Source organism: Grampus griseus, assembly GCF_964374135.1.
Source record: "Grampus griseus genome assembly, chromosome: 7".
Taxonomy (NCBI): domain Eukaryota; kingdom Metazoa; phylum Chordata; class Mammalia; order Artiodactyla; family Delphinidae; genus Grampus; species Grampus griseus.
This window is the reverse complement of record NC_139001.1, coordinates 83,927,982-83,946,348: the sequence shown is the minus strand read 5'-3', so window position 1 is coordinate 83,946,348 and position 18,367 is coordinate 83,927,982.

Genomic DNA, 18,367 nt, shown 5'->3' with positions numbered 1-18,367 from the left:
ATATGCAAGCTTGGAGAAAATATTTCTTTAGGTCTGACATGGATGAGGCACCCCTTTTGTGACACATTTTTGGCAGAGAAAACCAGCCTCAACAAACTAACTTCTTGCCAGGAATAGTGTGTACACACCTACGACCTCGAGCCTTATTACCACGCCCAATGATGATAATAATTTTAAGAACTGGGAATTATAAAGGCTTGTTTGGCAGCCTTTTCGTATTGTGAGTGATAAATCAAACTCACGCGGGGTGCTTGCCAGCAAAAAGTTCTTTCTTATCTGAGTAAATATATGAGGGTGGATCTGATACAGGCAAAGCAATTTGGGTAGAATATCATGACGGGTGCAATGGGTGGGCTTTTTGTATTGTTTTATTGCCTTCCTCATTTGGGGTTTTTCGCTCACCCTCATTTGTCCACAAGCAGTGTCTGTGGCTTTTTCCTTGTGTAGCAGATTTTTTTTACCTTTTTTTCTTCTTCTATATTAACCAATAAAAATAAGAGAAGCATTTTCTAAGCGCATCTTCCATCAGCCATTCCTCTCCATACGTGCATTGTAGAAGATTGCAAACATGAAGCAATGTTTTTCAGTCACCCTGATTTCAGAAGTGTGTAAATCCCCTTATTTCCTCCCTTTTACACTGAGCTCTCATTTGGACACTTATAGTTTGCATTCTCAAATGCCACCTGTTGAAAATAAAAGTCCCATGACATTTGCAAATTCGGGTTCATCCTGGTTTAGCTTTACACAGCAGTCTAATTTCACAGTGCTTAGCAATTACTTTTATTAGTTACTCCACCCAACAACCCTATGATGTCAGGAACTTCATCTCTTCCACTGTCTTGATCTCTTCCTCTCATTCTTTTTCTCTCTCAGGCTCTCTTTTTTACACATACAAACACAACAAACATCCATTTATTATCCTTTGAATTATTTTAGTGAATCTTTAAATGTGTCCCAAAATATTCCATATGACTATAAATAGCAAATGTCTGAAAAGATATTCTCTGTATGGATGGGGGCAGCTGAGGCACAGGGAAATGGAGATATTTTTCTAATTAGAAATGTGTTGTTTTAGAAGCAAGTTACACAGGAAGTTAGAAAACTCACAGTCCTAGCTGTGTGGCTTTTAGCAATTCATGATTTCTCTGCCAGCCTCAGTTTCCTCCTTGGTTAAAAGGAGGCAAGTGAATGAGTCCCGCAGTGTCTCAGACATGTGGCTCTGTAGTTAGATTTTCCAGGGACACATGTGAGGTCAGGGAGGGATTTGTCTGGGGACTCAGAGCCGGCCCCCAGGCACAGTGTTCTTCCGGCTGACCACACATTCTCCGCTAATGAACTGAGGGGAGGAGCCGTGAGGCTGCATGTTTCGGCAAAACTGGCTTTGCATACTTAAAATGCACACCCCATGAAAAGTTAACTTTGTTTAAAAAATCTTTTTTAAGCTCTTCGAGATGGATTTCTTCCTGTTATTGTTGAAGACTTGCTTTCTATGGTCATTTGGTAAATAAATGGCTTTAAGGAGGAAGCAAACAGCCGTGCTTTGATTTTCTTCTGCCGAATTTATATGTTAAATTTCAGCCACATCGTGTACTAAAAACTTAGAGCTTCAGATGGTTATAGGGAACCAGGAATTCTTAAAAGGGGCAGGGCAGGATGTCCTCTGCCATCACTCACTGAGTCACAGAAGACAAATGCCTTTTCAGGAGTTCTGTAGTTGTGATTTCACTCAAGTTCCAGTGGTTCTCAACCACTTCTCTAAATCCGAATGAAGAAGCAGACACCAGGACTGTGTGAATTAGGATGAAATGCATTCTGATTAAGAGCTGAAAGTGGCATTTGCTGTGAATTTACAAAACTTTGCAGTATCATCAAGATATTCAGTACACAGGGAGCAGCATATCCTCAGAGACAGGACAGAAACCCCCAAACCACACACCCTCTCCCGTGCCCAGGTAGCAGCCTACCATATTTGTATTTAATTACAGTCTATTTCTTTTAGCATCTCTGCCTCCTGGTCAGCCACCTCTGGGTCTCTGGAAAGGAAGGCCTTCCACAGAGCATGCTCCTTTTACAAGTGCTGTGACAAGATTGTGTTTCCATTCCAAAGAGTTAATCCCAAAGTGAATTCTTTGCGTGTGTAATTTAATACTTCATAACTGCTGAAAATTGGAGTCCACATAATTTATTTTCTTTGGTCGGGCACATTTGCCTCATGCTTGGCCGGGGCTGACTTCAGAAAGACACACCTAAAGCTCTCAAGTGTCCCAAGTGGCCCATGTCAGTTGTACAGAAGGATTGTGGTACTTGGCCGGAGCCCAAGGATTAGGTGTTCCTGAGAAGGATTTTTTGGCTCTACAAAGCCCTAGCATGTCATGGGAATAGGCTGCACTCCCTTTTCCCCCTTGAAGGCCACATATCAACGGGATATCTAACCACTCAGAGACAGGCTTTACACAAAGGTATACATTAAAATAAATAGAACATGCAACCAGAAAGAACCGAAAGAGAGGGAGGAATTGCTAAGTGGAGACAGGAAACAATTGCTTCATTGTTGGGGCCGCGATCTTAGAATCGCAGAGTGCAGCTCCATCTACAGGACTGTTCGCAAAGCTGGAGCTTTTGCCTGAAAAGGCAAGACAGAACTTTGCATGCCATTTTAATCCAGCTCACCCAGCACGGGCTTTACCTAACTCACAAAAACCCTCCTTTTTACTGAAAAATAATTGTCCCTCTTTGATGAGAGGAACTGAGAGCACAGCCTAGAGATAACAAGTGAGAGGAGAAAGCTGTTCAAGGGGGCTTTCATTTAGCTCCTTTTTCTTACTTTGGCAGTAAATATTCTTCTCGTCCTTGCAATACTCATTTAATCTCTTTCTTTCCTTTTCAACAACTTCCTCTCATTTGGTTTCCTCTCATTATTCTTGGGTTTGGGAGGGGGCATGTGTATTTTCCCTATTCAAGCAAAATAGAAGGCTGTGTTTGTTTGAACACCCTTCTTGTACTTCCTGGCAAGCTTTTGACTTTAAAGAAGGTTCAGGTTTTTAGGTTTAAAGGAGCTGAAAAACTTTAAAGTAATAATTAAAGCCAACTCTGTAAGTGCATGTTTTCCTCTCCCACCCCCCCACCCCCCCGTATTTTAAAACCCTTGCCTGCCAGTGCAGTGGCTGCTGTCTGATGCTATTTCAACAGGAGACCTGAGTTTCAGGACAAGATCCAGGCCATAGGGGAGACTTGATGGCTCGGGGAATTAGTAATGGGATTTGGAGTCCTTCATTTCTAGGTCACTGGTTTGAATACAGCCCAGGTCAGTAACGACTGAAAGTTGTTACCACTCGATGTCTGCTCTTCCCACAGTGATCTGAGGTTGCCCGCCGCTCAGTCCCCGAGTGCCTGTGGCATATCTGCTCTAATGGCATTCATTGACAAGTTGGCTGTTAGAACTTAGGCCTAAATGTGAGGCAGACCGCCTCAGCCATGTGCAGAAATAGTGGCCACGCTCTGTCTGGGCTGCCTCTTCAGGGGATAATACAGAATGAGAGAGACAGAGAGAGTGATAAAGCTCTTTTGCCTTTCTGATGATTCTGTGCCCTGGTTCATCTATCCCACGCACCCTAAGACTCCTAGACATTGGATCCTCAGTCCCTCAGGTGAGGTTCACGGCTACAGAGCGCCAAGTTTTCAAGTACTCCAAATGTGAATGTTTGGAGAAAGCTGATTTAAAAGATCTGAATTGGGATTACTTTTGTTTGTTTGTTTCAATTTCTAGAGCCAAATTAAGATGGCCCTTTTAAGATAATGCTTGCTGGATCCCAAATCTGTGCTTACTGAAGTCTGGGGGAAAAGAGGGCTATTTCTTGGGGTTACATTAATAGAGGGTATGAAAAAGTAATTGCTACTTTGTTTCTTTGTTTTGTAAGAGGAGAAATGCTTGCTGCAAGAGGGTGCAGAGAGGAGTGGAGACTGTGGAGTTTCAAGGACAATACAATACGTTTGCAGTCTCCGGGGCCCCCTTCAGCCAGAGTCCCCGTCTCTTTCCTCTTCGCTGTGTAGTCGACTGGCTGCAGAGCTCAGTGCAGTTAAAGGGAGGAGCTGGCCGCCTGGTGGGGACCAGGCTGCTGCAGGGAGGAGCTGAAGCGACTTACAGATTTGCATCCGTCCCTGGGCCCAGGGCTGCTCCGTCTCTCCAGGGGGACTGCTTCCCTTCCTGATGTGGAGGTGAAGCCCACCCCTAAGAAAGAATCACGTATTTATAACCAATTAAGAAATTACAATCACATAAAGACCCATTTATATCAGACTTATATTTAGATTTCCTTTTCAGACAAGTGGGTTTTTAACAGCATTGATTTTTTAGTAAGAAGCCAATTATAGGTGCTTACCACATTGCTCAGATACTGCATGAGAAGTTTTAACTAGAGAGTTCAGTTAAAGAGGGCGACGGAAAACACAGCCTGCTTATACCATTTGTTTCTCATTTACTACTTTCGTGTCTACTTTTATTCGTCTTGGTAGTGTTGTTTTTTGTTTTTATTTTATTTGTTTTTTTGTTCATCATGCTTCCAAGACTATTTACTCGCTTTTACTCTTTCATTTTATTTTTTTTAAGAAACATCATCTTCTACGTTTTTGCCGAGAATTTAGAAAACCCCTGTGGCTGATGTAAGGAGTTTTATTTATTTTATTTACTCCTCCATGCAGATCCTGTTGCCCACCAAGCTCTACTTCTGACACTGGAGGCAGTCCGACAGTGACAGTGATTTCCCAGGGGGGGTCCCTCCCAACCCTTGGCACCATCCCTAGTTCCCACACCACCTGCAGGGCCTGAGCCAGTGGTTCTTTGTGTGCCATCCATTTTCTGCCTTTTCTTAGGGGAATACAAACAGTAACTGATTTTATTATTCTGGGAATCACAGAATCCAAGAGTTAGATGGAGACTTAAAGGTCATCTTCTTCACCGATTTCTCTCCAAATGAAGATCTGAGTTCTCCTTGAATACCTCCTGAAAAGGAGGGTCCCTTCTCTCGGAAGCAGCCTGTTCCATATTTATTTAATATCAGACAAGTCAGGAAATGGAGCTACAGCAGTGAGAAAAATTGCCTTTATAAAGTCTGGAGTCAAGGGGAAGGGTCGCAGAATATGCAGCCTCCAAATACGGCACTTTGTCATATTGATTATTTTGAGCAGTAGGCACTTGAAAACCAGCAAATGCAGGTAGAAACTTTCTCTGAATTTCCCTTATGGACCTAAAGACGAATCTTTCAAAAGGAATTCAATTGTCATAAATCCCCTCCCCAAGAGTTTCATCAACCACAGAATATTAACACTTGTCCCAGGAGGTGAGTCTAGAATTTGACATCACACCCAGACAAATTTGTCACAAACTATCACATCTCCCATCTGTTCTTCTAAGGGCCCATTCATTCTTTGTAAAAGTCATTTACGCTCCCATAAGAGGCCTCGTATTTAAGCTTCAATCCTGAGCCATCTCCAGAGTTACTTTTATCCCCATAGATATCTCCAATGTTTACATGAAATATACATGTTAATATATTTGTGTGGTTTTTTTTCTTGTCCATCTGTCTTCTAGTACATGGGTCTTAGCCAAGAACTCAGAAGGGTAGAGAGAAAATTATTTTTTCTCCCCAACACAATTATAGAAGAATCAACAAATAATTGCAAAGATGTTAAATGTTGATCAGCTTGGACCACTACCATCTTTCCTAGGTTGAACCAAAACCCACATGCCATTAACACCCACTCGTGTCCTCATGTGATATTTTTTCACATGTTGGCTCTTGGGGACAGTAGATGACTTACCGCACACGTCAGGGATCTTATTTCTTTAACTCCTGCAGCTCCGAGAACTTGACAGGAGTTGGCTGTTCCATGAATACCTGGATCCATCAGAAATGTCAGCAATGTTCATGGTGGTAGGACTTTGAACCTAAAGGAAAAAATTGTGCACCTCAAGTTGCAGTGACTGTTGGCACCCAAACTATCACTTCCATATTTTGAAGAGTAAATGAGATCAACTTTGCAAGATTTCAAGGGGAAAAAATAAGTGGTATGAAATACCTGCAGCTATGGCTTAGGTTTCCTCCACCCATTTCTTTTTTATTCTTCTGGTTTGAAATATCTGATTTTGCAAATTTCCCTATGGAAAAATTTGGTAAGGAACATGGGAACCTGAACACTTGAATGTTGTAACAGTTATGATGGAATAGTTTTACATAATAAATTTAGTAACATTGAAAAGCTACAAAAAAAACCCATAAAAGTGATTAAATGATGACCTATAGGGAAGAGAGAGGCCATGGGTAGAAAAAAGGATTTCCTAATATGTAAATTTTAATTGATTTGATTTTGAACCATTGACATAGTATTAACTATTCACAAATGACATACCATTTAAAATGATTTCAAGATTGTTACCATTATTTTAATAATGATAAAAACTAGAACAGAGGGCTTCCCTGGTGGTGCAGTGGTTAAGAATCCGCCTGCCAATGCAGGGGACACAGTTTCGAGCCCTGGTCCAGGAAGATTCCACATGCCAGGGAACATCTAAGCCCGTGCGCCACAACTACTGAGGCTGTGCTCTAGAGCCCGAGAGCCACAACTACTGAGCCCTCATGCCACAACTACTGAAGCTTGCGTGCCTAGAGCCCATGCTCCACAACAAGAGAAGCCAACGCAATGAGAAGCCCACTCACCGCAACCAAGAGTAGCCCCTGCTCGCCACAACTAGAGAAAAGCCCGTGCACAACGAAGACCCACTGCAGCCAAAAAAAATTAATTAATTAAAAAAAAACTAGAACAGAAAAAAAATAATAAGATAAAAATATTTTTCTCAGCCTTCAATTTCGAAAGAGTATAACAATATCCTCCAAAGAATAGCAGAACTTTTAAAGTTTGCTATTATATCCAACCCAAAGCACACCCCAGGCAAACAAAATTACTTACACAGTTTATAGTCAAAACCATGAAGAAAGGAAACCAAACCAAATAAACAAAAAACCCCAAATAACCAAAAAACAACTGCTGAGTCTGCAAGGTGAGATTCCAAGCTCCTGCATCTTCAGACAGACTTCCTTGGGCTAAAGATGTAATCTTAGGGAAGAACAGGATCAAGGAGAAAAGGTCCTTGTACCCATCTTCCCTTTTGTATTCTCCTGTGACTTGCCATAGGATTCAAGATGTAGAATTACAGTTCTGCAAGTCTTTTATCAGATGTTTTATTCATAACATCAAATGTTTATGGCTAAGTGTGTGAGAAATGAAAATTTCCACATATATCGTAGTGGTGAATAGCAAGACATCAGTGTTACACCATCCTGAGTTCTACTCCGGCTTTGTCATAAAGTAAGTTGCTCAAATTCTTTAACCCTTAGTTTCCTCATTTATAAAATGAGGATGATGATCATATCTATACATCAGGGCAGTTACGTAAATGAAATGATATATTTTAGGCCATTAGCAAAATGGTTCTCACGCACTAAATGCTCAATAAATGTTAGTTATTACTTGTATGATTCTGCTCAGAATTATAATAATAATTATTGTTGTATTACATATTATCATGGTAGTTCTTAACATCTCAAGTTATAATTCTCCTGAGAAGTCTTATATAGTCAGGCTGTGGTTTGCGTGTTTTTCTTTGGCCTTCTCAGCATCTAACCCCTGGCTTCAGGTAGCAGCATAACCACTCAGCCACTCTCCATCTGTATGGTTCTGTGGTGCTGACCCAGGCACCCAATTCCAGATGCGTACTCAGAATCAGGACCGGCTAATCAGCATACTCCAATTCTTTGGCAACAATCATTGAGTCAAAGATGAGCATGAGACCCGAGTCTGGCCAACAGGATTCAATTCAGAGGTGTTTTAGGACTTTTGTTTGTTTCCTTTATCTTCCCTTGGACCTTATATTAAGTAGTTGCAAGTCTGAAGTTGCTGGGTGCCACCTGGTGTCATTCATAGGTCTGGATAACTGGTTACTCCATCCAGAGACTACTCTTGGTCTTGGGCTGTGCCTTTCCATGAGAGGCCAAGGGGATGTGCCCTTCTGAAGCCCACCCCTTTCCTTCTGTACCATGCTCTTGGTACCAAAAACCTGGAACTTTCTGCCAAACAGCTATCTGTCAACTTTCAGGGATTATAATAGCCTTTTCCCTCGGCTCCATCTTTGGGGAAAGGGCAAAGGACTTCAGGCCAGAGGCCCCCGTTTCACACAAGCCACAAGTGTAATTTTCAGGACCTGCAAGTGTTTGAAACATGCTTAAGGACACTATTTGCAGAAAGTATTCTGAGGGTGAAAGCAACAAAGAGAAAAGCAGAGTCTATGAACAAAGACAGAGGACCGATGGGTTCCTTGTAGTGCCAGATCCTCTGTGTGTGAAGCAAGACTGACCTTTGCACTTCTGAGTTCCTGAATCAGTCAGTGAGTTTGGTTGTCTTTTCTGTCATTTGTAACAGAGAGTTCTATCTCGAGACGCTTGTCCTTGCTACTCCGTCCTGCATTTACATTTCTTTATCTGTGATAATACATCACTAACAATATTCTGAAATTTATTAACTTTTTATTTACTGAATGCAAGGGAATTTTTCTTCCTCAGCTAGATTTCTAAGGACATGTGCAAGCAACACAAGAGGATGGAGTTTGGACTCACTCTGTGTGATGGACAGTGTGACCAGGGATGAAGTAGTTAACTTCTCTGATCGTCAGTCTCTTCCTCGGTAAAATGGAAATAAGGTTATTTAAAGTTCTAGGATTGCTAAAGGGATTACATGAGATAATGCCTATGAACAGCCTAGTACACACTAGGTATTTAGTAAATTCCTTTATTATTTCTTTGAGGGCAGTGGGTTTAGGAGTTAAGCCCTAACTGCTGCTGCAACTAACTGATACCCATTTTAACTAACATAAGCATTAGGGCTTTTTGTATTTTTCATAGCATTGGAGTATCTCCTGGAAAGGGATATAGGTAGGCCTGGGTAAGCTGGCAGCAGAGACTCAAAAACCACCTCTCCATCTTTTGCTGATCTCTACACCTTATGCTAGTCTTCATTCTTGCTGCAGTCTGGCTTTTTCTCATTCTCAAGTCTACAGTGAGGTACAAGGATATCAACAGGCTTGATTTTTTCATCTCCTCTATTCAAGAGAGCATCTAGACTGAAATGGGATTTCTTATTTTTATCTCAGATTCATAGACAAGATTCTGATTTCCTCAAATTGGACCAATCAAATGTGGTTAGGCAACAGGTAAAAATTATATTAACTTGGTGCCTTCTACAGTAACATACGGTTGAAGTGAAGGGAAGGAAAATTCCCAAAAGATAAGGAGGAGGGATACCATAAAGAAGATATATTAGGCTTGCAAACCAGTGGCATTAGGCTACATGAATAGTTTAAAAAAAATTTTCAGAATCCCTTCCCTTTTGAACAAAATGTTGAATGCATGCGAGTACACAATTATTTCCTCTGTTGAACTTCTAGAATGGACCCACAAGCAGAGGGACTGAGTGGTTTCCCATTAGTACACAGCAGGGGAAAAAATCAGCAATGAGGTCTGACCTCTTAGCCCCTTAGTATGATCCCAAGAATCTTTAACTCAAATATTTATCAGGGCTTCTTCTTTAAAAGTGACCATGTCAATCTTTAGTATATGGCTGTTATAATGATGATATGGACACATTATGTATGAAAAATGGTTAGCTCAACATTTGCAGTGACTGATTTTCACGCATTAATAATCTGACCGTTTAATTAAAATATAATGCCAGAGGGTCCCAATCCACAAGGCAGAATGACCTAGAGAATGTCCTGTCATTGAGAGGTAAGAAGGGAATGAGAAAGGAATTGCTCAGTGACAGGTTGGTCACTTTTATATTTGTATATGTACCTTAATGTAACTGAAATCTAAGTGTGTCCTAGCCCAGGGTTCCCACCTGGTAGGATTTCTAGCTTTAAGTATGGTATTTATTTATTTTTTTTGCATTCTTTTGACTTCCATGGGCTGTTGAATGCACTAATGCACTGCAATGCAATGTGCAAACTTCAGGTGGAAGGATTTGGCACTTCTTCAGCTTCTGAAAAGACACCACCATCTCAACGCACCAGACAGACCCACACTCTGAAGGTTGATTTCTGGGGCAGTGTGACCAGCAAGTCTACTTCACAAGAGGGACACAGTAGTTCAGAAACTTATCGTGAAGAGTTTTCATGTTCAGCTCAATTCCTAGTTTACAAAGGCCCTGATCAAAAACGCATTCTGAATTAGAATTAGTTAGTGATCCAGGTCTCTAAAGCCCAGGGACTGGAAGAGAAGATTTCTTAATTACACCAGCAGGGGCTTGGTTTCTATTCTTAGTGCAGCTAGGTAATGTGGTTATGTTTGTGGTGTGTCCTGTTTCTGCATTGGCAGGGACAACTTTCAGTTCGTTGTGGGATAGAGGAGGCCAGGGGAGGATCTCTCAAGTTTGATCTTCTTCCTAAATGGATGTAATGAACCTTTTCAAAAACAAGACAACCCATGTAAGTCTTATTGTGCTATGTTTTAGGCCTGTCAGATTGAACTATATTTAATACATGCAGCTGTTAAAAGAAAGTATAACTTGATAAGAATTTGGAGTTTTCTTTATTTCCCGTTCAGTGAATCTCACTACACATCCGTCACTGAAAGTGGTTCATATTGGAGCTTTCAGGCTACCCTGATGGAAAAGCAAGGAACAATTATCAGAATATCCACGCTGCAGAGAAGTTTTCTGGCAGAAGTCAGTGTCTGAAAATGGGGAATCTCGGTGTGTCCGTCTTTTCCTGTATGAGCACCATGTGTGTGTGCTTATTTTCCAGAGAGGAAGGACTATGTGTTATGAGTCAGTTTCCACCAATTTCTCTTTTTCTGACTGAAAGTTGAGTTAATTGTTCTGAACTACTATAAATTCGTATGCAAGCCCATGTCCTTGTAATTTGTTTGATTTATAACTTTTGGCTATCTCCAATATTTCAGAAAGTACAACAGAGCATAGTTTAGTAAGAAAATACAGATTCCTTAGTTGGTGAGTTAAATAAAGTGCCCAAATCCTTTAACTTGTTAAACTATGCAGTTTAAAAATATGAAATGACCCACAATGAGGCAAAAAGTAAATTGCCTAGCATCATGAAGTTAATGGACACTCCTCAAAAACATGGATTCAATGCCAAACTGTTTATTTTCAATCATCAAAATATCTGATTCAGGGACTTCCCTGGTGGCGCAGTGGTTAAGAATCCGCCTACCAATGCAGGGGACAAGGGTTCGAGCCCTGGTCTGGGAAGATACCACATGTCATGGAGCAGTTAAGCCCGTGCACCACAACTACTGAAGCCCGAGTGCCACAACTACTGAAGCCCACACACCTAGAGCCCGTGCTCTGCAACAAGAGAAGCCACTGCAATGAAAAGCCTGTGCACTGCAATGAAGAGCAGCCCCCTCTCGCCGCAACTAGAGAAAGCCCGTGTGTAGCGATGAAGACCCAACGCAGCCAAAAATAAGTTAATTAATTAATTAATTAATTAAAAAAGAAAAAAAGATCTGATTCATGTGACAATGTTCTTCTGTGGAAAAAAAAAGTGAAACAAAAAAATCCATTTATATTCTTACCCATTTTCTGATCAGTCTACTAAGAAAGAAGAAGCCGTAAATCCTTATAACAGAACAAAACAACATTTTGTCTTTTTGGTAATGCTGATGGATTTTGTCAAAGTGGGATTAAGGCAAGAGGTTGTTTCTTGGCAAGAGAATCCTGGAAGGAAAAAGTGCCTGAAACTCTGCATCGTTGCATTCATATCTGGTCAGGCTGCCTTATCAGAATTCAAACTTTCATGCTGGGAAACTGCTCTTTCTTTGGTACCTTTTTTTGCCAGAATTTAACTCTAACAACAAAAGTTTATAAACAATGAAAATTCCAGCTGGTTGACATCAGCATCATGAAGGTTTCTCTTCACACTGATACAAATATTTACCCTGAGCTCTGGCAAAGCTTTCCTTGCCCATGTCACCCTTAATCGTACATTTTTCCTTGATTGAGTTATGCTTTCCAGTACGTGACTTGCTCTGGTTTACTTTTTAACACATCCCAGAGGCTTCGTCAAAATCAACTCTGGGCAGGCTGTGTCATTTGGTAGCTGCCAAACATGTTATTGAGAAGGAACTTGGCAAATATCAAAACAGTCTTTTCTAACTGCTCTAATAAATGTGTTTGTTCTTTTTGACCACCATTTACTTTTTAGGTCCCTCATACCCATAAAGCAATGAGCCAAGAAAGTAAGCAGAGATGTACTCCATTCCCTTGAGGGAATGTGCTGATTTCTCCTCCAGGTACCTTATTGCAAAGAAGTTGAAAACTTAAAAGGTTTCATCAATGACTCTTTATTTCCTTCAAGAAGACACAAGGGTTATTTTCAAAAGGTTAAAACAACAGATTGATGTACTCTGTAACTGTCGAAAAGTCTTCTAGAACAAATATTTGCCACACCAAAGTGACTCGTGAAGGGATTAGCACAAAATATTGCAAATATTTCTGTAAAGCTTCCCTTGCCAAAATAAAATGTTTGGGTTCTCTGCACTGAGTGCTTGCAAAATCCTTGTAAAGTGCAAGAATAGGGCAGAATTCAGGGGAGTTTGCTTCTCAGTATTGAACTATTTGATTAAACAGGTGATGGTGTCTTACCTGAAAGCAATATAATTCTTTCCATTGCAGCCAGTTTACAGTTTTATTGCACTTATGTTTCAAAGAAATCTCATCATTATACAAAAGCCATATACGCTCCATGTGTTACTACACTACCTCCTTTGGAAAGAACATGAAGTAAGCTGTGTGAGCTAAGCAATCCTTTCTTTTGACTGGACCAGTTTAAAAATAAATCTCAGGCACCCCAACATTTAGTGCAGCCCTGTTTACAAGAGCCTCAACTTGGAAACAACCTAAATGTCCTTGGAAGGAAAAAATGGATAAAGAAGATGTGGTACTTATGTACAATAGAATATTACTCAGCCATGAAATGAATGAAATAAGGCCAGTTGCAGCAACTCAGATGGAACTTGATATGATCGTACTAAGTGACATAAGTCACACAGAGGAAGAGACTTATCATATGATATCACTTATAGGAGTAATTAAAAATGGATAAAAGTGAACTAACTTACAAAACAGAAACAGAGTCACAGATTTAGAAAACAAACTTATGGCTACCAAAGGGGAAAGGTGGGGGGGGGAGGCATAAATCAGGAGGTTGAAATTAGCATGCATACCCTTCCATAGAGAAAATAGATAACCGATAAGGACCTACCGTATAGCACATAGAACTTGACTCAACACACTGTAATCACTGGAAAAGAATATATGACTGGCAAGAATCTGCAAAAGAATATATAGATGTCTCTCTGTAAGTGAATCTAGTGGATGTACACCAGAAAGAAACACAGCATTGTAAATCAGCTATACTTCACTGTAGAATAAAGATAAATTACAAAAATAAATAAATAAATCTCAAAAATGAGATGGAATTCCCACCTCTGGGGCATTCACAGTTGTTATTTTTGTTATCATAGTTGTTGTTTTTTTCTGTGGTCCCCAGGGTATATGCACATGCATATACACTCTCACTTATACTCACAGTACTCTATACTTTACCTAGAGAGTTCTATGTTTTCCCTTTGTCAATCTTCAGATTTATCTGACTAGCCAGAGGTGTGTATCTGCCTGAGCACATTGAAAATGCAGTAATTTGTAACAAAATCTACCTAATGTGATTGTTAATAAATAAATAGTTTCAAGACCATGGCAAATAATTATTATATGCTAAGTGTAACCAACTTAGTTGAGAACTTGGAATTTAATAAGATGTTCTCCTTAGTGCTGTGGGAAAAGTAGCAGCAATTGATTGCCCATGGAAGCCCGTCATTAATTCTTCTGTATCAAAAGGAGTCACTTTTAGTGCAGAGAAATGAAAAGCATACACTCTGAATAGGCCTTAAGGATTTAGAGCAACTTCCCAAATTCTGAACCAGTCCTGATCACAGGAAAGCAGGAAAAGCAACAGCCTGTCCTGTTGCTAAAGATCAGTCTCTACCAGAGTGAAAGGAAGACTTTATCCCCACTTTACAGGCCAAGGGAAGAGGACTGGAAAAGGTTCACCAACTTGCTCAAGTTAATTTAACTGGCGAATGGAGATTAGAGATCAATTTAAGCTTGACAGATAGGCCCCTGTTGTTTATCTATGTCACTTGGTGTGCCCACTGGAGTGACCCAGTGGGCCAGATCCAGCCACATGTGCACAGTTCCTTAGTCTGCTTTGAGCCATTGGGGAGATTTAACTCAAATGGATACCCAGTTAACCTCACATATCTGTTGGAATCTACTATAATGCTCAAGTTGTGGAGATTTACTGGGAAATAAAATTTAAAACGGGTCCTCTGTATTCCGTCTGTGCTCTGTGGCATTCCAGGATTCTGAAGAGGGAGTTAAGAGCTCTTACTGTAGACAACATGGTGGCCAAAGAGGAGACTCTGGACAGCTACACCTGCTCTGCCCTAAGCTGTACCAACCTTATCTTTTGATTTTACTTAAGCAAAGATTGACATTATTGAAAAATAAAGTTTTAAACCCAAGAATTTCTATGGGTCGGATATTTGAGCATGTTAACTATATTTTAAAATTCTTTTTGATCCAGACCATGACTTTCATAAAATTATAATTTTTGCCTGTCATCTAAAAGCCCATAAAGTCAAAACACCTTGTTAGTGATGAGACTAATGCTCCATGTAAACCTGGTTTATGCTCAAATTTCCAAGTACATTAAGTCCCCTCCATACGAACGAGTTTTGTTCCTATAGTGCGTTCGTAAGTCCAACTTGTTCGTAAGTTCAACAAAGTTAGCCTAGGTACCCAACTAACACAATCAGCTATATAGTACCGTACAGTAATAGATTTATAATATGTTCGCATCTTTGAAAGTTTGAAACTTGAAGGTTTGTATGGAGGGGACTTACTGTAGCTAGAAAATATAAACTACTCGAATATTTTTGTGCTTCAGTTAATGCAACAGATCTATCCCTGAAAATAATGTGTATAATTTGCTTTCATATACACCAGTAAGATTGCTTGTTTCAGGGGCCATATTAATAATTTGAAGGATTGTTTTCTGTACATTTGGTTTTCTATAAATTATACACAGATGTAGCCAGCAACATAGTAGTTCTTCCTTTAATTTTAATCTAATAAGGTCTACTGTGAGGACAAAAATATTATTTTTGTGATTTTAGTTCTTTTCACAATTGTTCAGGGCAGTGTTTACATCATGAGAATATATCTGGTTAGACCTATTGAACCAGAATTTCCAGAAGCAGGAGTTCTGTTCTGTACTGTGAAATCATGCCCAGGAGGTATTCAGTAATCAATCAGATTTGAAACCACTGATTTGACCTATTTTATTTTCAGATGTGAAAAGCTTGCCCTTCCTAAGGAGGTTAGTTCATCTTTGAATAAAACTTTCTAATTCTTTTAGGCACACCTTCGGCCAACCTGAGTCAAGATGCTTTCTTTCCAGGCACAAAATCAAGTGAGACTGGGGAGAGGAAACTAGTTTGGCTGCACTGTTGCCATTTCCATAAGTCTGTATGAATAGTACGTCAGCTGTTTAGTATGACACCACGCATGGAGGCTCGACTTCTCCCCTCCCCCTTACACGAAGATGTCTCACTCATCTTCGTGTCTCCAGCCCTGTTCCTGGCACATCTGAGGTTCTCAGCACTTGTGTGTTTCTTATAAAAACAAATTAATGAGGGAATCATCCAAGTTTAATGGTTAAGAAACTCTCACTAGCCATCTAGTTTTTGTCTCCTTTTTGTTTAACCCAATTGCTTCTTAATTTTCAGACATTGATTTATCTCTTTTTCCTTTAGATTACTTGGTAGCATTTTGCTTTCTTCTCCTAACTTCACTTTTGATATCGTCCTGTAGTTCCCCGTTTCTTAACGAATCCCTTCTGAATCTTCTCTCACAGGCACAGCCAATCAATCATCCATCCTCTCCTCAGCTTCCCAGAAGACTGAGTCCTTAAAGTATAGACGCTCTCCTGATGCTGCTCCCAGACCGTGACCCATGCTGGCAAAGCTTCTGTTCCCATGTGGCTGCATGTTTCAGGAGGAGAGATACTAAAATGCAGGCAAGCACAAAGTCTTAATTGCTTACTAGTGGGCACTCGGCCAACATGCTGTTAGCAGAATGAAACCCAATCTTAAAGAAAAACTGTTAAACCCCTGCTCTGGATCACCCAACCCCATATGGAATGCACGTGTTTTTTGAGGAGATGTGGGCATGGTGATCTTTTTTTCCACTCTTTTGCTTGGGGATGTCAATCTATGGGTTGCTAGAACATTTTATTTGTCATGTTATAATCCTGGCTGCAGACAACTTCAAGAGGCTAATCTGCACCTCCTCTCTCAATTTATGACACGGACAGTTAATATGTTCTCAGTTTTTTGTTCCTTTCTGAAAACACTGCTTTCAATGCTCTTTCCACCAAAACTGTTATTTTTTTTTTTTTTTTTTTTTTTTTTTTTTTTTTTGCGGTACGCGGGCCTCTCACTGCTGTGGCCTCTCCCGTTGCGGAGCACAGGCTCCGGACGCGCAGGCTCAGCGGCCATGGCTCACGGGCCCAGCTGCTCCGCGGCATGTGGGATCCTTCCGGACCGGGGCACGAACCCGTGTCCCCTGTATCGGCAGGCGGACTCTCAACCACTGCACCACCAGGAAAGCCCCAAAACTGTTACTTTTAAGAATTTCTACATAGACACTTTGACGTTGTCACCGCCTGATTGTGTTGTTTGCTGAACAGTCTTTGTGATTAACTTCCCCAAACCTCAGTTTACTTATTTTTATAATGGGAAAAATAATAATGCCTTCCTGATATGGTGGCTGTGAGAGGTCCATGAGATTAAAACTCTTGACAGTGCCTGGCACAAAGAAAATGTCCAATTAATGTCAGCTCTTAATATTATTGGTAAAAAAAAAAAAGTCTAATAGCTAATAGTCTAATGCTGTAAAAGCATCTCGATATATAACAAAATATTTAGCACATGCGTGTTCGTGTTTGGGGGCTTCAGCCTTTTCTCCTTTATCTGTCATATTTAGGATTATATTTTCATATATTTCTCCAACATCCTTTTTTCTAAAGAGATTAAAAACCTCTCTTGATATTATAAGTACAAAAAAACAGGCAAACAAGATATAGAGATTTCTCCTTTAAATTTTAATATCACAGTGCTAGGCTCCAAAACTTAAGCTCTGTATCCTCTCTCTCAATCCTAGAATACTACAAACCTCCAATCACTATTAAATGACCAAGCTGAGGTGAGCATGAACATTATTCAGTCTGCAGTACTTCAGAGAATGGGACATTCATATTAATCACTAAAACTTAGAGTGTTAGGGTAAGTTTGCATTTCACTTTGAATAACATTCCCTCCCCGAAGCTTGTTATAATCCTTTGTCACATATCTGTCTGGAAAGGATTGTTCCCAAAGACCCAGAGCTGTACACATCAGTTTCAAAGACCTCTTCCCATCTCTCAAAGGAGTTCAGAATGTCTTAATACAAATAGGCTACCTGATGGCCCACCCTAAATCCCAGCATTCCCCAAGGAGCATAAAGATTATACTCTTTCCTAGGATACGTTTTTCATTTGCTATAATAATAACTTAAAACTCCAGAAAAGCAATGCCAGTGGTTTCTGTTGTCAGTTTCTATAATATTAATCTATTTGTTGATGTAGCAGTTTTTAGCACAGAGAGACCTCATCCCAGAATTCTCATTAATATCAGCAACCCATACACATGAGTACCACATCCAACATTAAAAATTACCTTTGCCATTTTCTTGGTAAACAATAAGAGCAGATTTGATGAGAAAGACATCATCCATATGGTAATTTGATATCTTCAAAAATCAGGGTAGGCCATTTAAATTGCTAAGTTCAATAAAATGCCATTAAAGATCTCTTATTCCCTTTCTCCCCAACCAATTCTGAACCCAGGAAAGAGTTACCGAGAAAGCCTGAATAGTGTCTTGTTTAACTTTGAATCAGATATGGCTCCATTTATTTCTTCAAAAAATGGTAAGAATTAATTAACATTAATCTATAATCACATTGATGGAAAAATTAATGGAAATTTTAATAAAAATATAACCTTAACAGGATTTGAAGTTGTCCTTTAGAATATAAAGCCAACACTTTATCCACAAAGCAACTGGTCCTCTGCTACCAGCTGATGAAATTACAAAATTAACTTCGGGGTGATTCTTCTTTTGTTCTCTATGTATAAGAAAA